A 15,081-nucleotide genomic window follows, 5' to 3' on the forward strand; every position below is an offset into this window, starting at 1 on the left:
TATTAATTAAATGAAAAAATGGTCAAATATAATAGATAATGAAATATATTAAATAGAAGTTTTATATTTACTTCTGATTTGAAGAATAATCATTTTATATGAGAAAACTAGAGATCAAATTTTGTCTTTGACATGATAAAAATAACTTTAAAAATAAACTCTAGAGTTAGTTAATGTTGATTATCTAAAGGTAATCAACCTTAGATGAAGTAATAATACAAGTGTCTCTGCTTTTACTAGTACTATTTTATAATTATAGTATTCTAGTTTTACATAAGTTAAAAATATATCTATGAATTATAAAGTAATGAGGAGGTTATATCCTAATTTTTGGTAATGCCATGATTTCATTGTACAAAAGCAGAGGACATTCAAGTTAATAAGAAAGATCAATAAAGTGACTGATAAAATAAATACAAAATCAAGAGTATTTCTAGTGGTGATAAAAATTGACTAGAATTTATAAAGAAAAAAATGGTCACAAAGCACTAAATGTATTATGTATCTAAAAATTACAAAAATAATATTGCTCGAGAACTTCAGAAAACTAAACTTGTAAATAAGATTTATGAGAAAATTCCTAGTAATGTATTTTCAATAAAACAACTCTAATAAAACTTTACTAGATTAAGTCTAAATTATTATAAAAATTGATAAGATTAAAAATAACCATGCATTTATTTTGACCTGTTACATAGTTTCTCTACAACTAAACAAGTTTTCCTATTTACATTTCTAAAAAAGAAACAAAATAATATAGACATATCCCATCAACAATTGAAATTATTCTAAGACCCTACTGAAAAATCATAATTTTGTCTTTAGGAGAATATTGTGAGTTTTTTAAAATGATTCACTTACCTGTGTGATACAGTACTTTCCTATAACCACTGTGTGTTCTTGGATAATTAAAATATGTATTATAAATAAAGAAAAATAATACCAAGAATAAATTCGCAGAAAACATGTGAGCAGGTAAGTCATATGATCGAAATACCACTGATGAAAAAACAATAAAATATAATTAAACTCACTGAAACAAACAACCAAAAATTTGGATACAGTTTTCACTAGTCACATTAGGAAATAAAATATGCAAGCCTACCTGATTCTGGAGATGGACCATATGAAGAGTGAATACAAAAAATAATTATTGTTTGAGATATTCCATCCTTGGTTATTTCTGATAATATACTAAATGAATAAATATATTCAATTAATTCTGATCTAATTGAAAAAGACTCTATGTTTTCATTATATAAAAACTTAAAAAATGCAGATCATTGTAAAAAGTGGTGTGACTTCAACTTTATTAAAAAGCTTGCGAAAACACATTCAGCACACATTTAACCAAAATGTTAATAGTATTGATATTCAAGGGGACCATTACTTTCCAAATATTATTTTCCTTTTTTTCAAGTTTACAACGTTTTCATGCCATGCTTCTATATTTTTTAATTTAAAAAGTAAAATTTATCTTTACAATATGCTACTGGTTATATTTTAACTACATACGATTTTTAATAGATTAAAAGAAAAACAAAACAAAAAAATCCCTAGTTGAAATATCATGTAGGCCATTATTTTATTTAGAACTATTAAAAATATTTTAAAATTTCATCAGTTTGACTGGATTTTAAAGATGTGTACATAATTATTCACAACAGAAAATGAAGTAGCTGAAAAGGTTCCTACATTTCTGATATTTTACTGCATTAAAAAATCTATACCTTTAACTATATATAAGGCAATACGGATAGCTACTAAGAGTACTGAAATCAATGATCAAGATATACCTATAAAATATTATACCAACTAAGTAAAGTTCAAAACTTTAATGAAAATATCAAACATTATTTTTTTAATGAATGAGTTTATATTTCATACTTTAAAATATATTCTATATAATGAACAATAAGAAATATTAATCACATTGAATCTGTATGCATTAACAAGATATTTATTGGAAAATATGAATTAATTATTCAATAAACATCAATTTCCTACATCTTTAGGCTCTATTACAGTCTTTAATAATAAATAGTTTATGTATTGGCAAAGTTAATATAATTTGATAAACAACTACTATAGTTAAGTATTTGCATTTTGGAACACTTATTTATTGAGTACCTAATATAGTAGAGGCTTTGCAGGGCTATAGATATATAAAGTCTCTGTTCTTAGAAAATTAAGAAAATTGTGGTGTAATAACGGTTTCAATAAAGTACTGATTAATCACAGTATCTATTTGAATATTCATTGCTAAATGTTAAATGGTAGTACATTTTATTTAATATGAACCATATATGTTAATCAAAATTTATATAAATTAGATATTTTTATCTAGCTATCATCTGCATATCTATCAACAATTTTACTCTTATTGTTTCTTAAAAAATAAAGTTTTCAATTATAGTTTTAATCTAACCTAATAATATAAGATGACTTGCTAAACTGCTTATTTCTTATATGCAAAGTATTACTTTTTAATCTAAGTATAAATTAAGAATAAAATATTTTATTAAGTTCCCCTATAAACAAATAATATGTAGCTAGCCACATATTATGTATTGTTAAAATTTACAGCACATGCATTAAAGCATAACGACTATTTCCAAGCATGTTGAAATATGTTTCAGCAGTATATTTGCATATTATGAATATATTATTTATAAATATATCATAAAAACACATCTGACAAAATATTCAGCATATACGAAATTCTTTATAATTCTCAGTATCTCAATCTGGTTAAATGTTTATTTCATTTTACTGAAGAGTAAATGGCATTCAAAATGCTTGACATCAAAATCTTTTTTCATGTAAACTGTGTGTAGGAGTAGGAGGTTGTTAATATTGTACATTTAATTTTTTTGAGGAGAGATAAAACTGTCTTGAGAGTACATAAAATATATTTAATTCTTTTGGAAGGTCTGAGTTTTGTTTGGGAACAGATTTTTGCAGCCAACTTTAAAAACCTGTAAATGAAATGGAAATTTAAAAACCCACAATTGTTGGAGCCAAAATATAGAAGATAATGAATTCAAACCATAACTTTTATGAAAAGTGTAAGTGAAAATTATTTCAATGCTGTCTGAATATTAAAATCTGGCCAATGTTTTCCTATTGCTTCTTTTTTTTTATATAACCATTTAATTCTAAGGCTCTTCCCCTAAAATTAATTTTCTTATCCAGTTTTCATGTTTCTCCTCCGTATTTCTTTTTTAGCATCTTTTTCTCCTGCCATTTGGTATTTGAAAGAAATTGACCTGTTTTCTTTCTCTGTTGATTTCAGTCTTCTTCCAACTACTTCTATTGGACATTTACATTAAATAAAAGTCTTTAAATACTTTTCTGTCTTCAAATAAATAGTTTAGTTGCATTTCCAGAAGAGGAGAGTTTTACAAACTTTCTTTCTAATTATGGTGATCCATGAACAATACTGTATTTTCTTATTTCTGATCATTGTAGACCATCTAACCCCTGGATTTATCAGTCTATTGAGAGACCCAGAGTCCTAATTCCAATTCTACAGAACAGTTTCTGTACCCTTTCTCTGCTAAATAAAGAATCAAAGTGATTTTTTGGACTGTCATTCTGTTCTGGAGCCGTCTGAACTCAGGAAATTGAAAGTGGAATTTTCTCATCCAATGTAGAACCTGTAAAACAGTGTTTCACAAACTTCTTCCTAGGACAATATCCCAGTATTCTATAATATTTTTCATTCTGAGGATGATCAAAATATTAATGTAAGCATTTTTATAAGATATGTGTGAAATAATGCCGGTGTCTATACATTTTGTATAGTCTGTATTTAAATATAAGAGGATAATAAGAAAAGAGTAACACAAGGTAATTTGGAAACAATGTATTTCAATCAAGTGAAGCCCCATAGAGCTTTAGCAAGGCTTTGGAAAAAGCTGTTGTAGAATGAGTCAACACAGAGAGATGCATGGCCCACAGTCAGGGCAAACTAAAAATCTTGTAAGTTAGCAATGGATGCTGAATTTATCTTTTCACAAATTGTTTCATTCAGCAACAAAAAATGATACAGCGCATTAGAGTGTTGTCATTATTTGTCCATTTTCTGTTGCTTATAACAGAATGCCTAAAACTGAATAACTTATAAAGAAAATAAATTTATTTCTTACAGTAACGAAGTCTGAGAAGTCCAAGGATAAGGGGACACATTTTTTTTGCTCTTGGGTATTGGTGGTGCACTGTATCATAAGGAGAGGGTGATGAATTTGCTAATGTGCTAGCTTAGGTCTCTCTCTTCTTTGAGATCTACCTGTTTTCCCTTCTGTAATAACTCATAAATCCATTAACCTGGCCTAGGCGGTGGCTCATGTCTGTAATCCTAGTACTTTGGGAGGCTGAATTGGGAGAATAGTTTGAGGCCAGGAGCTTGAGACAAACCTGGGCAACATAGGGAGACACCATCTCTACAAAAAAAAAGTTTTAAAAATGCCTAGTATGCTGCTGCTGCCTCTATAGTCATTTGGAAGCCTGAGGTAGGAAAATTGCTTGAGCCCACTTAGTGAAGGCTGCAGTAAGCCATAATTGTGCAACTACATTCCAGCCTGGGTGACAGAGGGAGATCCTGTTTCTTCAGAAAGTAAAACAAGCAAACAATCAAAAAAACCACTAACCTATTAACCCATTTATCATGAATGGATTGATTCATTTATGAGGGCAGACCTCTTATACTCTAATCATTTCCTAATGGCCTGACCTCTCAATACTTCCAGATGGGGTATTCAGTTTCAGTGTGAGTTTTAGCAAAATAGGTTTATAGATTTTTATAAATTTAAATTTATTTCATGTTTTAATGGATGAGGCATTAGAATAATTCTAGTTTCATATTTATTCATACTTTAATAGCACTATCAAAAAATAATTTAGATCGACATAATATATATAAGTAATTTTCTTTTTCTAGAAGAATGTATACATTTGTTCCCTAAAATACGCAAATACATCAACCCTCTTGTTTGCAGAAGATTCTTTAAATGATCTGCCCTGAATTTTCTAAGATAGAGGCAACGAGCATAATGGGTACATTCTTTCTCATAACTTTTGGTCTTTGGAATTTTCAGCAACCTCTAGTATTTGTCATGGATCAAATAATTCCAATCTTCAGATTCTGTTTAAGTCCTATACTTAATCTCTGACTACTTGATACTTAGCAAAATCTTGTACTTCACAGATACAGCTAAAGCCAACAAACAGACCCTCAGTCTTTCACATTTTTCTCCAAACAACTTAACAGATATCCTCTGCTTTCTTTTTTCCCCCAATAGTCATATTCTTGTAAGCCCATCATGGAATTTGGTGCATAAGATGCAAAAAGCCATGGTAGCAATGACTCCTGAGTCCTGACAGTATAATTCTCACTTAAATATTTCCTTCTCTCTCATTTTATTTAATGTATATGGACATAAAATAAAATTGGCACTCTTGAGACATCATTTGAAGTTTACTTTTCTCTGACATTTTTAAAGAAAGATATTATAACTACTTGTTTTAGTTTTCTATTGCTGATATAACAAATTATCACACATATAGCAGCTTAAAACAACACTCATTTAGCATTTCACTGTTTCTGAGTCACAAGTCTGGCACAGCATGGCTCAGCTGCCTCATTTTCTCTGGATTTGAGACCTAAATCAAGATCTTGGCAGAGATCTTGGCAGAGCTATGTTCCTTTCTGGAGATTATGGAGATTATGGAGATGAATCTCCTCCCAAGCTCATTCAGGTTGTTGGCAACGTTTAGTTGCTTGCAGTTTTAGGACTGATGTCTTTGTTTCCTTTCAGGCTGTCTGTCATGGTGTCTTTGCTCTGAGGGTGCCCACTTTACTTCTCATGCTTTCCATTTGGCCTGCTTCTCTCAGATGTCTCTCTGATGGTTTCTTCTGCTTTCCTGTTTTTATTTTTATTTTTTTTTTGAGAGATAGGATCTTGTTCTGTTTCCCAGGCTGGCATACGGTGGCACAATCACGGCTTACTGAAGCCTCCACCTCTCCAGGTTCAGGTAATCATCCCATCTAAGTCTTCTCAATAGTTGGGATTACAGGCACGTGCCACCCTACCAGGCTAATTTCAGTATTTTTTTTGTAAAGACAGGGTTTCATCATGTTGCCCAGGCTGATCACAAGTCATCCACCTGCCTCTGCCTTGGCCTGTCAAAGTGCTGGGATTACGGATGTGAGCCACCACACCTGGCCTTTCTTTTGCTTTTAAGGGCTCATGTGATTACATCTGGGTCCCTTGGTAGTCGAGGATAATATCCCTATTTTCAACTCAACTGATTAGTTGCAATAATTATACCTGGAAAGTTCTTTCACACTATTATCAAATTTGTGTCTGCTGGTGTGACTGAATTACCAAAATACATGAATCTTGGGTTGGATGGGATATCTTTATAATTTTGCCTTCCACGTTCTGCTTGTTATCCACATGGTCAAAATATTAGATAGAATAGCTATAATGATAATAGCTAAGGTAAATGTCTATAAATTTCTCATAGGTTCAGACTCATCTGTTTATTCATTTCTTCATTTAGAAAATAATTATTGAGCACCTATTTTGTGATAAGTACTATGATTGGCATTGATGATTTGGTGGTCACAATATAGGAGTATTATTGTTTATATCATTTACAATCTATTATTTAAAAAGTAGATGCATATTTAACAAATAATGAAACTTTATGAAGAAAAAGTATAGGAGGACCTTACAGGGATCCATAGTTGTTTTCACTAAATTGAATTTTGAGTAAATTTCTTTACTTAAGTCAGTCATTGAATCCATTTCTGTCTTTAAAACTCCTCAAAGTTATCCACACCTCTTTCTATTTCTCCCTTTTTATTTTGCAACCCATTTCTCCCTTTATATTTTTTTGATCATCAGCCCATAGTCACATAATACATTCAAGATGCTTGAATATGTGCAATCTACCTCAAACCTGTGCCCACCTAGTGGCATCTAGAGCCAGTGTTCTACTCATTACCTTGACTAACCATCCCCTGAATCCCTTTGACTTTGTCATTCTTCCATTTTCTCTTCTCCATAGCTTCTTGCAGATAACAATGCTATGGCAGGCAGAATCTTATAAATAATCTTCTCTAAGTCTTTCTCTACCCCAATATTGAGGGACTCACAGGTAGGGACTACATCTTACCTTATTTAAAATCACTACTCCAGAGTATAGAGAACAGTTTAATCAAGCTTATCAATGAATTTTGAAGCAAAGTTAAAAAAAAGAAGCAATCATACATTTATGTGTTTAATTCCTACATAGCGCTTTTCAGAGATTTAGTTGTAAAATATGCCTGTATTTTTAAAAATTACATTTATATAATTTTACAGGTGAATATCACAGATAAAAATTTGTTGATGTCGAAAAATGTTTGAGATTGTTCTGCTACTATAAATGTTTATTTAAGAGATGACTATGTGCTGCTGAATAATACCTAGTACTTGACAGCATAACTGTGTGACTCTATTAAACATAACTTAGTTGTACATTTTTAAATAATGAAAATATTATAACTGAATGGTCTGTAACACTGAGGAAAAATGCATGAGGAGATGGATACCCCATTTTTCATGTTGTAATTATTATGCATTGCATGATTATACCAAAATATGTCATTCACCTCATAAATATATGTACCTATTATGTATCTACATAAATAAAACATTAAAAATTAAAAATAAGCAAAAAAAAAAAAAATAACCCGAAGTAGGAGACAATGATCCTGGCAGCAGAGGACAAAATATTCCTTATGAAAACCGAGGGTCAAAGCCCTGAGAAGATGATGCTGATGGAGAATCCACATCAGATGAGCTGCAGTCTATGTGGGAGTGGTGCTCAGAGGAATCTGACACAAACAAATTACTCCTCTGGGTGCTGTAACTAATAATGAGAGAGAAACACCTTCAAAATTGGGAAGATATGGGAATTGTGATTATTTATGCAACAGTGCTGTACTGAGTGAGGATTATTTAACTTTGTCCATTTATAAGGATGTATTTTTGTTCATGTGTCTGACATAATTCAGAATTTAGTGTTATGCAACAGAGTATTATTTTTGAAGGGAGAAGAGTGGGTTGAGACCTTGATCCGAATATATATATGTATGCATATATTGCAGTAATACATTGAATTGTCTTCATTTTAATTTTTGCTTTTTACTTACTGAATACTCAGAAATCAGCTTTTGCAATACCTTACCTCAGCTAATAGTTTTGGAGTAGAACAATGAGACAAGAGGAGGTTTCTAATTCTTCTGTATTTTGTAAAAACAAACCATATAAAGAGAAGATTTTTAACTTGGAGCCTGCAGATAATAACTTAGGGGTTCTGTGAATATGAATTTGTAAATCTTACTTTTTTCCACTTATTTCTAAGTACTGTTTAGACTTTATATCCATTGTGAATGTAGAAACAAATCTAAACAGTACTGGCAGTTCTTGGGACTTTATTACATATAGTAATTACATTTACCTCAAAATAATCTTGATGATTATTACTAGTTAAAAAAATCAGATTCATCAGATTTACTAGCTCTACCTATATATCCATCATATTCATTAATGTGTTTGTGGAGGTACTCAGATTATATCATATCACAAATTAAACTTATTTGTGATATTATATTATAAACTTTAATATTTTGATAATGCATTTCAATATAATTGTCCTTTTTGTTTCTGAAAATGTGTGTGTGTAGAATTATATATATAATTCTAATTATTTATATATTTATATATATATATAAATTTATATATATATATAATTAGAATGCCAAAGGAGTCTTTAGCAGGCACACAAAAGGCCAAGTATCCTGATGTGAAGGATATTCTGAAGTGTTAATGTTCTTTAGTGAACACTTGCACAGGAATACAGATGACAGTGAGTTCTGTAAGCACTAGAAACCTAGGCAGTGTCTTGGAAGATTCCAAGCTCTCAAAGGGTAATGGCTTAATTTCACACGCAGGAAAATTTTATTCTAGGTACTAAATGTCTCAGATTCTCTACAGAGTCTTATGTACCAAGAATGACCCCAAATTAACATAGGGCCATTGTATCTCAAAGAACTTATGAGGCAAAAAAAAAAAATGGCAATCTAGTGTAAGACTCAAGTGGGACAATGAGATATGACCAATGCATTTTACCAGCAGCTTCACAACTTCATTAAAGACAACACCTTGCCATAGCCCTGAATCACAATATCTAAAGAATCTAAGTTTAAAGTATCTATTATTTTGGTGCATTGGGAACACAAATAAGCCATATGTTTATTTAAACAAAAATCATACAAAAATTTGTTAGCATTCCCGTATTTGGAAATGGAGAAACAGAATTATTACATTTAATATCTTTAAAAGGGAATCTGGACATTTTGTACCATAAGAATCTCACTCTCTCACTTTCTGTCTTAATAAATTTTATCACTCAATACAAGTTTATTAATTCAACAAAATATATGACTTTGTTTATAAAATGGAAGCTTTAAGTCTTACTCAGTTTTGTGTATGTGTGTGTGTTTTGTGAACATGCACTTATATTACGTGAACAATTCATTCCTAATATTAGAAGATCCATGTTGGTCAAAATATAAATGCTAGCTATTATTCTTGTGGAAGATTAATAAATTATCTGGTTCTTTCATTCTTTACCCTACAGTAAATACATGTTTTCTTTTCCCATCTGTGATCATTCTCTACTGTGCAAGAAATAAAAATCAAAAGGCTTATTGGTTCACCTCCCTCAGGTTCTGTGAATTGCTTTCCTAAAGCTATTATTACAGTAAAGCACATAAAGACTAGTATATCAACTCAGAATTTACTGTGAGCTCTTCCAGTGAACAGATAAGTAAGGCCTTAATATTCAACCATCTGTTTTCCTTCCACAGTAAAACTTAATAAGAAATATAATCTGATTTTAGCTTGTTTTCTGGATTAAACTTTTTCTTATTTTTCAAAAATTCTGGGTACTGAAAATTTTTCCAATGTCAGTGAAAACTGCTTAGTATCAACACAATTAGCAAGACAAAGTATGGGAAGTTTTGCTAACTGTGAACTCTGCCAAGTGCAACATTCATTGTTGTTCATTGTTGCATGTTAGATTCATTACCACTGCTTTCCTTTCTTTTTTTTTTTTTTTTAATTGAGATGGAGTCTAGCACTGTCTCCTGGGCTGCAGTGCAGTGGCATGATCTCGACTCACTGCACCCTTTGCCTTTTAGGTTCAAGTTGTTCTCCTGCCTCCGCCTCCTGAGTAGCTGGGACTACCGGCACCTGCCATCATGCCAGGCTAATTTTTGTATTGTTAGTGGAGACAAGTTTTCACTATGTTGGCCAGGCTGGTATGCAATTCCTGACCTCGTGGTCACCACATCTCAGCTTCCCAAACTGCTGGGATTACAGGTGTGAGCCACAGAGCCTGGCCACAAGTGCCTATTTTTAATCAAGTATGACAATTTTTTTTATACGAAGTAAATATATAAATATCTACAATCAAAAATTGTCATACTTGATTAAAATTTATATATTATATATAAATATATATATAACTTATATATGTTAATATATATAATTTATATATATAATATTTCACTGAGAGTGAAAATATTAGTCTGATTGCATAATTAGAAAACAGAACCTGTAGTAATATTTGATTTACATTTCTGAATATGGTTTGAAATTTTGCATGTGATTACAAGATTCATCTGCCAAATATAAAGATCTAACTGAGACCTAGTCGGTAAGGAAATTTAGCGTGTTCCACTCTTTCTTAACTTAGAGACACTGGGTAGCAGTGGCTTTTATAGAAAGAGAACAATATCTTTTGTTATCTCATCTCATGAATGTGCTAACCCAACAAAACAGATTTTATTGTTATTTAAATTTACATATTACTAAATAGGCAGAGAGGAAAAGGGTTAGTGACTGGAAAATGTTGATGTGGTTCTAATAGAAGTAAAATGCAGCATATACATTTATTTAAGATACGTAGCTAGACAAACCCTGCTTCTTCTGGCAAACAAATAAGTGAAAATTCAAAGGAAATTAAATAGAAGAACATTTAAATCTCAGGTCTTTGGCATATGCAGTAAAGCTTATAAAATTTGCTTATATTAGAAAGTGTAGAGTTATATCTAAGTGCTCTTTTAAGTGCTGTTTTAATCTATCAAGAGTCTTTCTTATTGACCCCAGTAATCTGCTTCATATCACTTTTTTCTCTATGAGTATCTACAGATTTGACACATGAATTGTCTGATTTTTTTTTTCTAAAATGTTCTTTTATGTTTCTGTTTTATTTTATTTTTTCCAAAGGTAGAACTCATGGGGATTTATACTTATAGACAATAGGTTTAGCATATGATTTGGAAAAAGATTTATGAATTACATAGACTTATTAATTGTAAAGGTGTCATAAATATAATGAAAATTTAATCCTGATTTTTATCCAAACCATGAGGACATCATTTACTATACACTGTGCTAAATGAACTAAAAAATGTGGTCTATTCTCATTTCACTCTAATCCATGAGAATACAAATTATTATACACTTGTGCTAAATGAGTCAAAAATGGGTCTCTAGTCAAAGTTGAACTGACTTTTATCTATTTACCTCTTCTCCTTAATTGAGATTAAAAGCTAAACACAAACGTTAGGCCAAAGAAAGGGCATCAAACAAGTAATACATAGAACAAAAAACTAGTGAAGTTACAATAGTCCCAGGCATATTCTTCTTAATGAAAACTCAATTTTATTTTCCGTAATATCACAGAGCATTGGCCACTTCATGAAGAATTTACCTCTAGAAAATCACAGTCACCCCCCAAAAAGGCAAACATCAAGTCAGAAAAAGAATAGTCCCTTCAGGCATTGTAAGTCTGTCCTGCATGTTTGTAAGGATATACTTGATATCAGGTACATGTTCCTAGTCCTCCTGCTGCCCAAGTGGAGGAAGTAATCAGAGAAGATTTAGTAACAGAGGCACAGAGGTTACACAAGGGTGGTACGCAGAAAGCATCAAGTAATAGGGTAGAATGGTAGATGCAGAGACAGTGACAAGAATACCTGGGAGCCCTCTGAGTTGTCCTGAGACAATGTTATTTTATGAAATGCTTTGGCACATACATAAGAGATATTAAACTCTGGCCTACAATGACAATTAAATATATTTTCTAACATATAAACATATTTAGTAACTGGCAATGCATATTAAGGAAATTTAAGAAAGATGTGTCTTAAAACCATGAAAATCAGGGCCAAATTGTGGTTCACAAGTTAATTATTTTACTAGTAAGTTATGTAACCATGATGTACTAGAGATTATATTTTAACTTATTTAAAACTACTTTTTTTAGCTGAAATTTTTGATAAAGTATAGTTACTCTTCATTTCTAAAGGACAAGCACAATAAACAACCACTCATTCCATTCACAAAAGCCAGACAGAATCCACTGAGGACACCCATAAGGATGCTTTGGTTTATGGGTTTTGGAGATAATTTGAAGAAAATCTGCCTAGTCTAGATGTTTAATATACCCACAATGTACACATAAATTACAGGTATCTATCAAATATTTAGGACTACATATGATTAAACTCACATGCTTTGAGTGTACCCCAGTTCAAGTTTCCATTTCTTATAGGAAGAGTAAGGATAATGGGAGAAAGGGAATGCTATACTTCAATGTTTGGAAGACAAACAAACATCAAACAACAACAGCAAAAAACCCTGTGACACACATTAGCAAAGCATCTTGATTTAGATGTACAACAACAATCCAAAGATTAACATACATATTTCTAAATATACCAACACATTTCTATTTAAATTTCTATTATACATAGGTTAAACATGGATAAAGAAAGTTTAGTCGATTCAGAAAAGCTTCTCTGCTATCAGAAACAAAAGGATTGATAATAAGATTATCTGATCATAGTGCAGTACCTTTATTACTTAATGAGATATGTCATTCAAATTACATTTTGAAGTTAATGTAGTTAATGATGCTTTGGGAAATCAAAGAAATTCTTAAATGCTATTCATATTAGATATTTTATATCTAGAGTGTGTATCTTCTGGAAACCAATTACTAATATGTTTGAGAGACTTAACTCCAAGATGGCTCACTAGATGTGCCCAGCACTAATGTTCTCCACAAAGAATCTCCAAAACTTCTTTGGAATTTATCTAAGCAAGAAGATAATCACACAAGAAATAGGATGTCTAAGAAACACTGCAATTCAGCAGTGAAGTGACAGGGACATTCCCAGGTACAGAAGGAGAGGGAGGTAAAGCAGTGGCATAATGGAGACTGGCTCAGAGCCAGGAGAAACTCCCAAGTGCAAGGAGAAGGCAAGCAAGAGATCCTCGGTGGTATACATTTTCACTAGAGACTCTTGCAATCCCAGCCACAGAAGAGCCCCCCTCGGCCCCCCCCCCCACCTCTCTCATGAATCCTGAAACTAGGATAAAAAGCTGCCTGGAATGCATGCAGTGGCATTGTTTCAGAGGTAGATCAGGTTGGGTCCCATACCTCCACTGAGACCCAAGCAGCGTCAGCACCATGCCACTTTGACAGCCCATTCCCCACCAGACGATATTCTGTCCTGGACCCCAATAGGCCCTGCTGCTTCACATCCCTGGAGCCCCACTGACATCTCGCTATATTATTCCAGGGTGCTACAGCATTGCAACACTGGCTGGATTCAGCAATGCAGCTGGATGCCCATATCTTTAGCCTGGGAAACAACAGGTGGTACAATGTACCAGGGATGCTGACCCTGTGATAAAATGAGCCAGAAAATGACCTCTCCAGAGCCTAAGAGCTGCCTGACTTGAAACATTGCCACTGGTAACAACTACCATTTTCTCCCGTTCACTCAGAAACAGGCCCTCCATGCCTGCCATGTATGCCATATGGGAAGCCAGAAGACTGACCCACTATATCTACCACCATCACTGCTACCACCAGAGTGTGCCTTGTGGAGTCTTAGGGATTCATTCACTCTGCTGACAATTGCAGGTGCTCATTTGCATCACTGGGGGCCTGAGGACAGGCTTGCCCACCCTCTGCAACTGCCATCCAGGAGCCAAGGGATCAACCTGCCATGCTCACTGCCAGTGACATTAGCATGCACCTGCAGTGGGGCCTGAGAATAGGTTCAACACTACCTGTTGCTACTGGATTCCATGCATTCTATCTGGGACACTGAGTACAGGTTCACCCTGCCCACTGCCACCACTGCCAGTGCCCCAGTGTGCCATCCAGGGGCCTGGTGATCAGTCTGCCCTATGCATTGTAGCTAGTGCCCACATGTACCATGAGAGAGTGGAAGCAGGGAACAGGCATGCTCATTCTGTAGCCTTTGCCAGTTGTGCTTGTATCCATTGTCTGAGGACTTGGGAATCAACTTGCACTGCCCAGCATAGTAGATTCCTGTGAATGCCATCTGGGAGCCTGAGGAAAAGACAGTGGTGCCACCTGTCACTCCTGCCAGTACCCAAGTGCCTCACCTAGGGCCAGGAAATTGACCAGCCTTTGCCAGTGGTGTTTGTATCCATTGTCTGAGGGCTTGGGGATCAACTTGTCCTTGCCAGCACAGTAGATGCCTGTGAATATCTTCTGGGAGCTTGAAGACAAGACAGTGCTGCCATCTGTCACTCCTGCCAGTATGCAAGTGCCTCACCTGAGGGCCAGGAAATTGATCAACCTACACACCCCATCAAGCAAATGGAGAACAGGTCTGACCTGTCGATGCTGGTCCTGCCAGTGCCCTCACACATCATCCAGGGGAATGGGTATGAACCCATCCCATCTGCTGCTCCTGGCACCTATGCACTCTACTGGGGGATATGACGGCATCTCCTGCCCACTGCTGCTGGCACCTGCAAACGTAGCCTGTGGTCCTGGAGACGGATCTGCCCCATCCACCACTGCAGCACCTACACAGGCCTTTTGAGGAATAGCCTCCAATAACAACCACTGCCTAAGCCACTGAGGCATTCACAGATGCTACTGACATTAGTATAATATAATATAATATAA

The sequence above is a fragment of the Callithrix jacchus genome, chromosome 4, assembly GCF_049354715.1.
Source record: "Callithrix jacchus isolate 240 chromosome 4, calJac240_pri, whole genome shotgun sequence".
NCBI lineage: Eukaryota > Metazoa > Chordata > Mammalia > Primates > Cebidae > Callithrix > Callithrix jacchus.